Genomic DNA, 9,232 nt, shown 5'->3' with positions numbered 1-9,232 from the left:
GTGCTCCACATGTGCTAAAATATGCTTCCTCCATTATCTATTGAGCTTCTTCTTTGTCAAGACATTGTAGGAATAATCATTCGTAAGAATTATGAAATAATATTTGCCTCATGAAAGATGAATTGTGGTGCCCTTCTCTCAATGTCAACTTTTTTTTTGTGGATCTCCAGGTAGCCTTCCATGTTGGAGATACTCAATTAGTGGTTTTCGCCAATCTTCTTCTTCCACCACTCGAACAGATATATGGTAGATTTCATCTATTTGAAGATTAAGACAACTAGGAATAACCCACCGATGACACACTTGAACCTTTGTTGACTCATTCTCTCCGAGTGCCAATGTTGTGGCTAAGTTAGCCAGAGCATCCGCCATGCAATTTTCTTCTCTTGGGACGTAGTTTAGGAACGCCTGATCAAACCTTTCAAGCAGAAGAATGGAATATTAGTGATATGGCAAAAGATCTTCCTTTTTCACCTCATAACTACCCAAAAGTTGGTTTATGATCAACTTAGAATCACCATAGATATCCAATTATGGAATCTTCATATCTGATGCCATTTTAAGGCCAACAATTAAAGCTTGGTAATCTGCAACATTATTAGGACATGTTTTACCTAAAACAAATGAGAATAGCAAGATTAATCTTTCTAGTGATATGAGCACAATTCCTGCTCCTACACCATCTCGACGTGCAGATCCATCAAAGAGCATTGTACATGGTGGCAATTCTTTAGTAAATAATACTTCTTTGTTAGGAAACTTATCTGAAATCTCTCATTCCACAGGTAGAGGGTGATCAAAAAGGAAATTGACAAGTGTTTTTCCTTCACAGCCTTTTGAGGTATGTATATGATCTCATATTGGTTAAGCAATACAGACCATCTTGCTAGACACCATGAGAGAACTGGCTGTATCATTACAAACTTCACCAGATCAGGTCAAGAAATTAACTTGATGGTGTATACTTCAAAATAATGCCTTAATTTCTTTATCGGATAAAGCAAAGATAAGCACATCTTCTTAATGGGTGTATAATTCAACTTATCTCCTATCAAGGTTCGACTTACATAGTACAATGCTTGTTCCTTCTTTTCTTCATTCTCCTGAGCAAGAAGTACTTCAAGTGATCATTTTTGTTATGCAATGTAAAGTATCAACGGCCTTCCAAGAGTTAGTGCCCCTAATACAGGTAGATTCAACAAGTATCTTTTGATGCTTTCAAAAACATTTTGACATGATTGGTCCAAGTGGAAAGGTGCATCTTTCTTCATTAGATGGTTGAAGGTTTGACATCTTCCAGCCAAGTTAGAGATGAACCTTTGAATGAATGCCAAATTTTCTTATAGATTACAGAGGTCTCTCAAGTTTTTTTGGCTCAGGCATTTTTTGAATGGCATCAATCTTTGTGGAGTCAACTTCAATTCCACAATGACGCACAATAAATCCAAGAAACTTTCTTGAAGTAACCTCAAATGCACATTTAAATGGGTTCATTTTCAAGTCAAATTTTCTTAACCTCTCAAAAACAATGCGAAGGTCTTCGAGATGGTTATCCCTGCACTTTGTCTTTACCACCAAGTCATCGATGCAACATTCCACCCACTTATGTAATATGTCATCAAAAATATTTTGCATTGCTCATTGGTAAGTGGCACTATAATACCCCGTATTTTCCTAACATAATCTAAGTCCCTATACATGAGTATTCGTATATATAATTTTTGAAAACTCATTATTTTCTAGTTTGGAGCCTACCATTGCGTAGAAAATTGAATTAATTTTCCAATGATATAAAATTCGCCTAAATTTGATAACCGAATAAGAAGTTATGACGATTTTAAGTTTAAGTCGTTAAACACCGTCATTTTAACCCTTAGCGCGTCACGAAGCCAACATAAATGACGATTGTCAATTTCCAGTGAAGCTCCGCAAAATCATCGCGTCGCGCTGACAACTAAAATCCCAATTTTTATTTTCCAGTGTCCTGTCGCGATAATGGCACGTCGCAACAAGGGTGAATTTCAGAATCAAAAGGGCACCGCGATTCCTCTACATCTCACCAAGCCCTCAGTTCCCAGTTATCCAATTCCAGTGATACGGCGCGATAGCGCCGCATCGCACCAGCTCACAAAATTGGGAATTTTTCAGTAATTCCGAGTTTTAAATCTAAGGGCATTACAGTCTTTTTCCTCTTACCCCAGTCAACCTTTAATACAAAATTTTCCCTAATTAACCCATTATTTCATTATTTTAATAACTTTTCCCCCAAATCAAAGAAGATATCTCTCAAATTCAAGGTCAATCCTCAAGAACTTCAAGAAATCCATAAATTAAGGTATGTTAGATGTTCATCCATGGATCGGTTTCATCCATGGAGTCCAAGCAACCCTTTTAAATTATAAAATTATGATCTATTCAAGTTATTATGTTTTAAATTATGATTTCACCCATGAATCTCCATGAACTATGATTCTATACCATGTTACCATGAAATTATTGTTATTGTTTAATCCTCCATGTTTTAATGTTGTTATTTATTGAACAAGACCACGATTTAACTCTATTATGTCGGATTCGTGCTATTTCTATATGTTTTATAACATTCCTATGATTGTTTTAAACCATGAACTACAAGTGTTTGATAAAATGCTTACAAGAGTGATTGATTTAATTAAAGCCTTCATGTTCTAATCTCCAAGTTTTAGTGTCATTTCACTATTATTGTTTTTGAGTCCTGGGGGGTATTAAATACCCGAAAACCTTAGCTGTTTATTTAGTATAGTCTCAGTACATTACAGAATAGTCTTCAGATTATACTATGAGCCTTATCAGAATAGTCAAATATCAGTCATTAAACTCAGAACAGTTCAGTATCTCAGTGTTTTTTAGTTGGGAGTAGGATTTAGCACCGAGCGAGTACAGGGATGGCAGCTTCCCCATCAGATAGGTAGAGGCGTTAGTAGTAGTCCCTATACTCCAGAACTACATAACCAGCATAGGATATGAGTAGTCACCCATCAAATTAGGATTGACTATCTCGCAGGGGCCACCCGTCAGTTCAGGCTTGACACCCTTAGTCCTTTGGACATTATATCAGTTTAGTAGATCCACATAATCATTGTTAGTACTTGTGGCACGGTTTTAACACCCTTCCAACTAGGGTTATAGGTTGGACCCCGATTATCTCAAATTAGGGAATGTCGGTTACATGATACCTCTCACAATCTCAGATATAGTCTCAGTTACAGTCTTAGTTCAGTTATATATTCTTAGAGTTGTTTGGCCAAAGTATACAGATATCAGTATTTTGTCAGTATTTCAGTTTATAAATTTTACTCAGTCCATGCTATATGCTTGGACATGCATCCCCAGTGTTCACAGATTTTCACATATTTCAGTATTTATAGAATGTCATGCATACTCAGTATTTACAGATTTCTTCATATTTTTAGTACCTACAGATTTTATGTTCTCTACTCAATACTCTATGTTTACATGTATAATCAGTTAGTTATTATTATTCCTATTCATGAAACTATGCATATCAGTCTACCTCATTTAGCATTCCAATACATTCAAAGTACTGATCGCATACCTTTATTTTGCGCTATGATGTATCATATTATAGGTGTTGACGCTTAGTTTCTGGATCGCACTTAGTCCCTCAAATCATCAGCAGTACATTAGCAGTGGTGAGTCCTCATCATCCCGAGGACAGATTATATTACTTCATGTCTTTATCTTAGTAGTTAGTAGAGTTAGTTGGGGACCTATCCCATCAACTCACAGTATTCAGTTTAGAGGCTTTTCAGACACTATAATTAGCTATTCAGATTATTAAGATTTTAGTATTATACCAGATTCATAATTCAGTAGTCGGTTCATTATTAAAACCTTATGGTATTTCAGTCATTCTTCTGCATTCATGATTATATTATTCAGTGCTCAAAGCAGGTACCAGCTCATGGGTTAGCTTATGGACCCTCAGGACCGTAAGCACCGTGTAACAACTAGGGGTAGTCTTGGGTCGTTACAGGCACCCATATATTTTAGACCAAAAGGCATAAATTTGTAACAATATATCCTTTTTGGAGTTCGGAATGTAGTGCATTCTTCATCCTTTGAAGACATTCTGATTTGATTATATTTGAAAAATCCATCCATAAATATCATAGCTTTATGTCCAGTTGTCGCATCAACCATGAGCTCTATGATCGATATCGAGAAATCATCTTTTGGACATACCTTATTCAAGTCTCAAAAATCAGCACAGACACGTATTTGACCATTCTTCTTCTTGAAAGGTACAATGTTTGAGATCTATAATGGGTACTTCATTTCTCGAATAAATTCAACTTTGATAAGCTTATTGACCTCTACTTTAATTTGTGTTACCAACTCAGGACGAAACACCCATTGTGACTGTTTTATAGGACGTGCCTTCTTTTTATCCCAAAATAATGAATAGTTATCCTAGGAATAAGGCCTGGCATTTCTTGGTACGACCAGCCAAAGACATCTTTGTACTCAACTAACAACTTAAAGTAGTCCCTCTCTTCTTGTGGTGTAAGAAGCGCACTAATGAATGTTGGGCACGGATTTTGTAGAGTACCGAGATTAAGTTCTTTAAGTTAATCTATGGTTGATTGTACGCCATCCTCCAGTTGGGGTGGAGCCTCTTGAACATTATCATCCACTCCATCAAAGTGTGGACCTTATTCAACTGTTATATGATAGAATTCTTGTACAAAGTTTGAATGTTCCATTTGCCTTTCTTCGAATGTCATGATGGCTTCTTCTAGCTCTTTTTTGTTTCTCCACAAAAATGATTAGGGAAAATAATGGTGCACCTTTTAACTTTTAGCGAACTATATGTGGTGATTGATAACATAACCTTTTTATTCATACGTGATGGGAAGATACTATGAATGTCTTTGTCATTGATTCCTTCAAAAAAACCTTGGTTTTCATTCTTCAGCAACCTGTTTTTTGCTAATTACTTTCTTGTGGTTCCCAAATGATGAAAGACAAAAGTTCTTGAGGTGTCAGCCTCTCCTTCTATTTGTTCAAAGGCTTTACTTTTGTCCTTGCAACCCAATCTTTCAAATATAGAGACACGAAGTGTCAATCTTCCTATGCGTCAAACATAGAAGTTTGTTGTGGCATTTTCTCATCCTTAGCTTCCTTGTATTTTTCTAATGAGGCATAATGTGATGAAGCTGTTTCCTTGCCCTTCTTAGTAGAAATTTAAAGAGGTTCCAGTAATTTGAATCTTAGGCAAAACTTAGGAGTGGCAACATAATGTCCTTGCTTTCTCAATTTTATTTGGGCCTCTGTAAGATCATGTATCATCTCACCGGTGATGTCATGTTTGAGATCACCTATCCTTTCTGAATTGAAGAAGTTGTAACCTTATTTTTCAAGCAGCGCAAAGGCTTTCTGATCAAAGTGACCTTTTATCTTATAAGCCAAAGTATTGCTTTCTGAAGGCTCGGGTGTGATAGATGGGGTTGTATAACTTGGACAGGCATAATCTCCTTCAAATATTGAAATGACTTATGGCTCATTTCTTTTCTTGGAGGGTGGCTTTGATGAGTACATACTTCCAGCAAGGGTTGTCCATCCGTTCGACGCTCATGAGGGATGTAGCAAAAAATTATGTCTTTTATCCATCTTCGTCTGCATGTCTCCTTCAGATGATGAAAGTTTAGTGGAGAATTTTTCAATTCTCTCCTTAGGACTCTTAACAACAGCCTACAGAACCTCTACTTCTTCTTTTAAAACAACATCAGTTGGGTTGGATAGTGTTGTTTCTCTATACCAAATTCACAAGAATTCAAGTAGAATTTTTCATCTGCAAAGTACGCCACTCCATTTTCATGCATCCAGGGGCGTCCTAGAAGCAAGTTTAGGATGTTTTGGCATCTATAACATAAATCAAAATATTTGATTTCATGTCGCCAATAGATAATACTATACAAATCTTTCCTATGGCTCATTTTCCTCCTTGATTGAAACCTTGAATCATTATATTGATTTTGAACAATTCACTAATGGAGATTTCAAGCCTTTTGAGCACCATCTTCGGTATGATATTGACTGGCAAACTATTATCGATCAATATGCGATTGAGATGTTTTTCTCGAATGACCCATACAACAAACAAAGGTATGTTATGTAGTTTAGGCCCTAATAATAAATCATCAGCCGTGAAGGAAATTACAGCACAATATGATGTGACTTCTCATTAGCATGATATTCTAGTGCTATTGTTGGACAATGCCCTTCTTTGCTTTCTTTTATTTTCTCTGTGCTGGAAATTACATGTGTAGCATCAATTTGACTATCTTCAAGAAATTTTTCTGGAAAGAACTCATACAATGTAATAGGCCTTTGATCCTTTCGTGACAATGAACCATCAATCTTCTTGCTAGTATCAAACTTAACACTTTTTGGTGGTTGTAGATGATCCACATTACTCTTTATCACTCTTGGCTTAGGAAGTCGCATTCTTAGAACTGTTTGATGTCTCATTTTCTTATGAGAAATCAAGGCCCAGCCATCATCATTATTATCTTTGGTGTTATTATCTGTTCCCAATGAGCTTTAAGAGATTTCTTTGGAAAATCCACTTCAACTGGCTCGTATCTTCTAAATTATAAGAAGATTGAGCTTGGCATAGTTTGTGACATTGAACACTTCTTCTTCTAGTAGATGATACTAGCGTGATTTGCTTCTATTGTTTCAATCCATGTCGATGATGCTTTTTTCTTCACTTACCAGCATTATGATTTTCTCCTTCAAGATAAAGCATTTTCTTGTTGGGTGGCCAACAATGTGATGATACTTGCAATAGTTAAGATCATTGACCTTATTGATTTCCTTTGGCCTTTTTTATATAAAAAGATCAATGATTTTCTTAACTAGCAATTCATCCAATATCATAAGTACATCTGAATATGGCAATGGATAAACCTTATCTTCTAACGCTTTTAATGTTGGATGACGTTTATCCTCTCTTGGATATTGCCTCGTGGCTTCATCTTCCTTCACCTTTTGCTTAGCCATGACCTTTACAGAAGTTGCTTTCATTGCCATAGACTCTTTAGTCTTTGAGGTCATCCCTTTCTTGAACTCTTTTTTTTATTTCATCGGGTCAATAAAAGGAGATGCCTTCCCATGACTTGTAATGCTTAACTCCATGTCATATGCTCGTATAGCAAGTTCTTCAAATGTTCGCGGTTTGATTCATTGTAGTATGCATAGAAGGCCCCAATGCATTCCTTGAATGCACATTTCTACTGCAGATATTTCAGAAAGGCAATCTTTGCAGTCTTAACTCTATGATCTCCATCAATTGATGTAATCCATTACAGGCTCATTCTTTTTTTGCTTAGTGCCAATCAACTCTATCATGATCACAGTTCGCCGAGTGCTTTAAAATCGATTGAGAAATTCCTTCTTGAGCAGCTCCCAACTATCAATTGACTTATGCTCCAGGACAATATACCATTCAAATGCATTTTCCTTCAATGAACGAACAAATTATTTTACCAAGAGATCGCCATGTGTTCCAGCGTTGCTACATGTTTCAAAAAAATAGGCAATGTATTGCTTCGAGTTTTCCTTGCCATTAAATTGCTACAACTTTGGTAGTTGATAGCTCGTTGGCATGGGTATTCAATCAATTTACCTTGTGTTAGGCTTGGAGTAAAATAATAAACTCTATGGCGCTCCACCATATTGAGCCCTGATGATGGTGTTTGTTATCATGTCTTACAACTGTTGGACAGATAAAGCTACAGCTGAAATAAATTGTTTCTCCTTTTGAAATATAGATTTAGCAGGTAGTTTCTCAACATCCTTGTTTTGTGGAGTGAAATTGGGTGGATAATTAGGGATGTGACTCGGTTTTCCTGATTCGCAAGCCTCCAGTTTGTTCATGAGTTGAGCAATATGAAGATTCTTGTCATCAACAAACTTTTTTAAGGCTTCATGGTTTGCTCCATCATTGAGAACTTCTCATTCATATCATTTGATTCATCCATTAAGGCATTGAACTTCGTTGAAATTGGAAAATCCATGGAATCGTTAAATTCACCAAAGTTAGATCTAGTTAGAGAAAGTTCGCCAAAGAACATGGTTGTAAGATTTCCCACAACAGCCGCTATATGAGAGTTGTTGTTTTTCGCCACCTCCAAAGAGGTGAAGTATTCAAATTCATCCAAGCTACTAGCCTTGACCTTTTGGCGAGTAATCGGTCCAATACGACTAAGGTCAGCAAATGCGGCAGTAGAGCCCTTGCATATAACATCGTTTGTTTTTTTGAAGTCCATTGCAATAGTTGAATTTGTAGCTTTCAATTTGCAGGAGGAAGAGATGAAGAGAAAAAATAGACCCACTGGCCGTGCCATAATTTGTTCTTAATAAATTTTCAAAGCGTCAAAAATTAACTGCAACCAAAGATAAATAAAAGAAAAAAAGTAATTTTTATTGATGAATCTTGTGAGTACAATTCTGTGACTCTCTTGATTCTTCTCTACTAAACTTAAAAATAATACTAGAGCCTTCAGTAGCATGTTTCTCAAATCGTTGGATGGTTTGAACTTCTAGAGATGTATTTCAATCGCCAAAAATATCAGAAAATATTTGTCGCTTTGGAATAATCTCCAGGAAGAACTCCGTTTATTGCTCCTTGATAGTCAATGCCGATGTTGCCAATGCTTGTCAAAGTCCTCTTTCAGAATCTCCTTAGAATGTTATATTACCCCCTATTTATAGTTGTAGGGAGTAGGCCTAGTTGCTTTTGATTAGCCGAAATATGTCACTTTGACACTTGACGACTTTTGACTGGTTCTTGAATTTGAATGAGATTTTCACGTCATTTGTACATGTGGAGTCGTCTCGTTGGTCTGGGATTTAACGAGGACTCTAAGTCACGCTGACACGTGGCATGAGTCTGGGCTCCAAAGTGTAATGTACCTTGGTCTTGAATTTAATAAAATAGACTAATTTGTAGGGCCCAAATTAATTAATCAACCAAAATGATCATGAATTAAACTCAAATTTTGTACGAATTTAACCCACTAAATTTTTATGTCTACAGCAAGGACATACATATGTATGATATAATTATATTAAGATGATGCAAGTTGTTATCTTCTGCTGAGCACTTTTTGGGGCATTCATTTAAGCAATTCCTCAACTTCAATTAATTTAGAACATATTCATG

This window comes from Capsicum annuum, chromosome 4, assembly GCF_002878395.1.
Source record: "Capsicum annuum cultivar UCD-10X-F1 chromosome 4, UCD10Xv1.1, whole genome shotgun sequence".
In the NCBI taxonomy this organism is placed as follows: domain Eukaryota; kingdom Viridiplantae; phylum Streptophyta; class Magnoliopsida; order Solanales; family Solanaceae; genus Capsicum; species Capsicum annuum.
Note: the sequence above shows the minus strand (reverse complement) of the source record.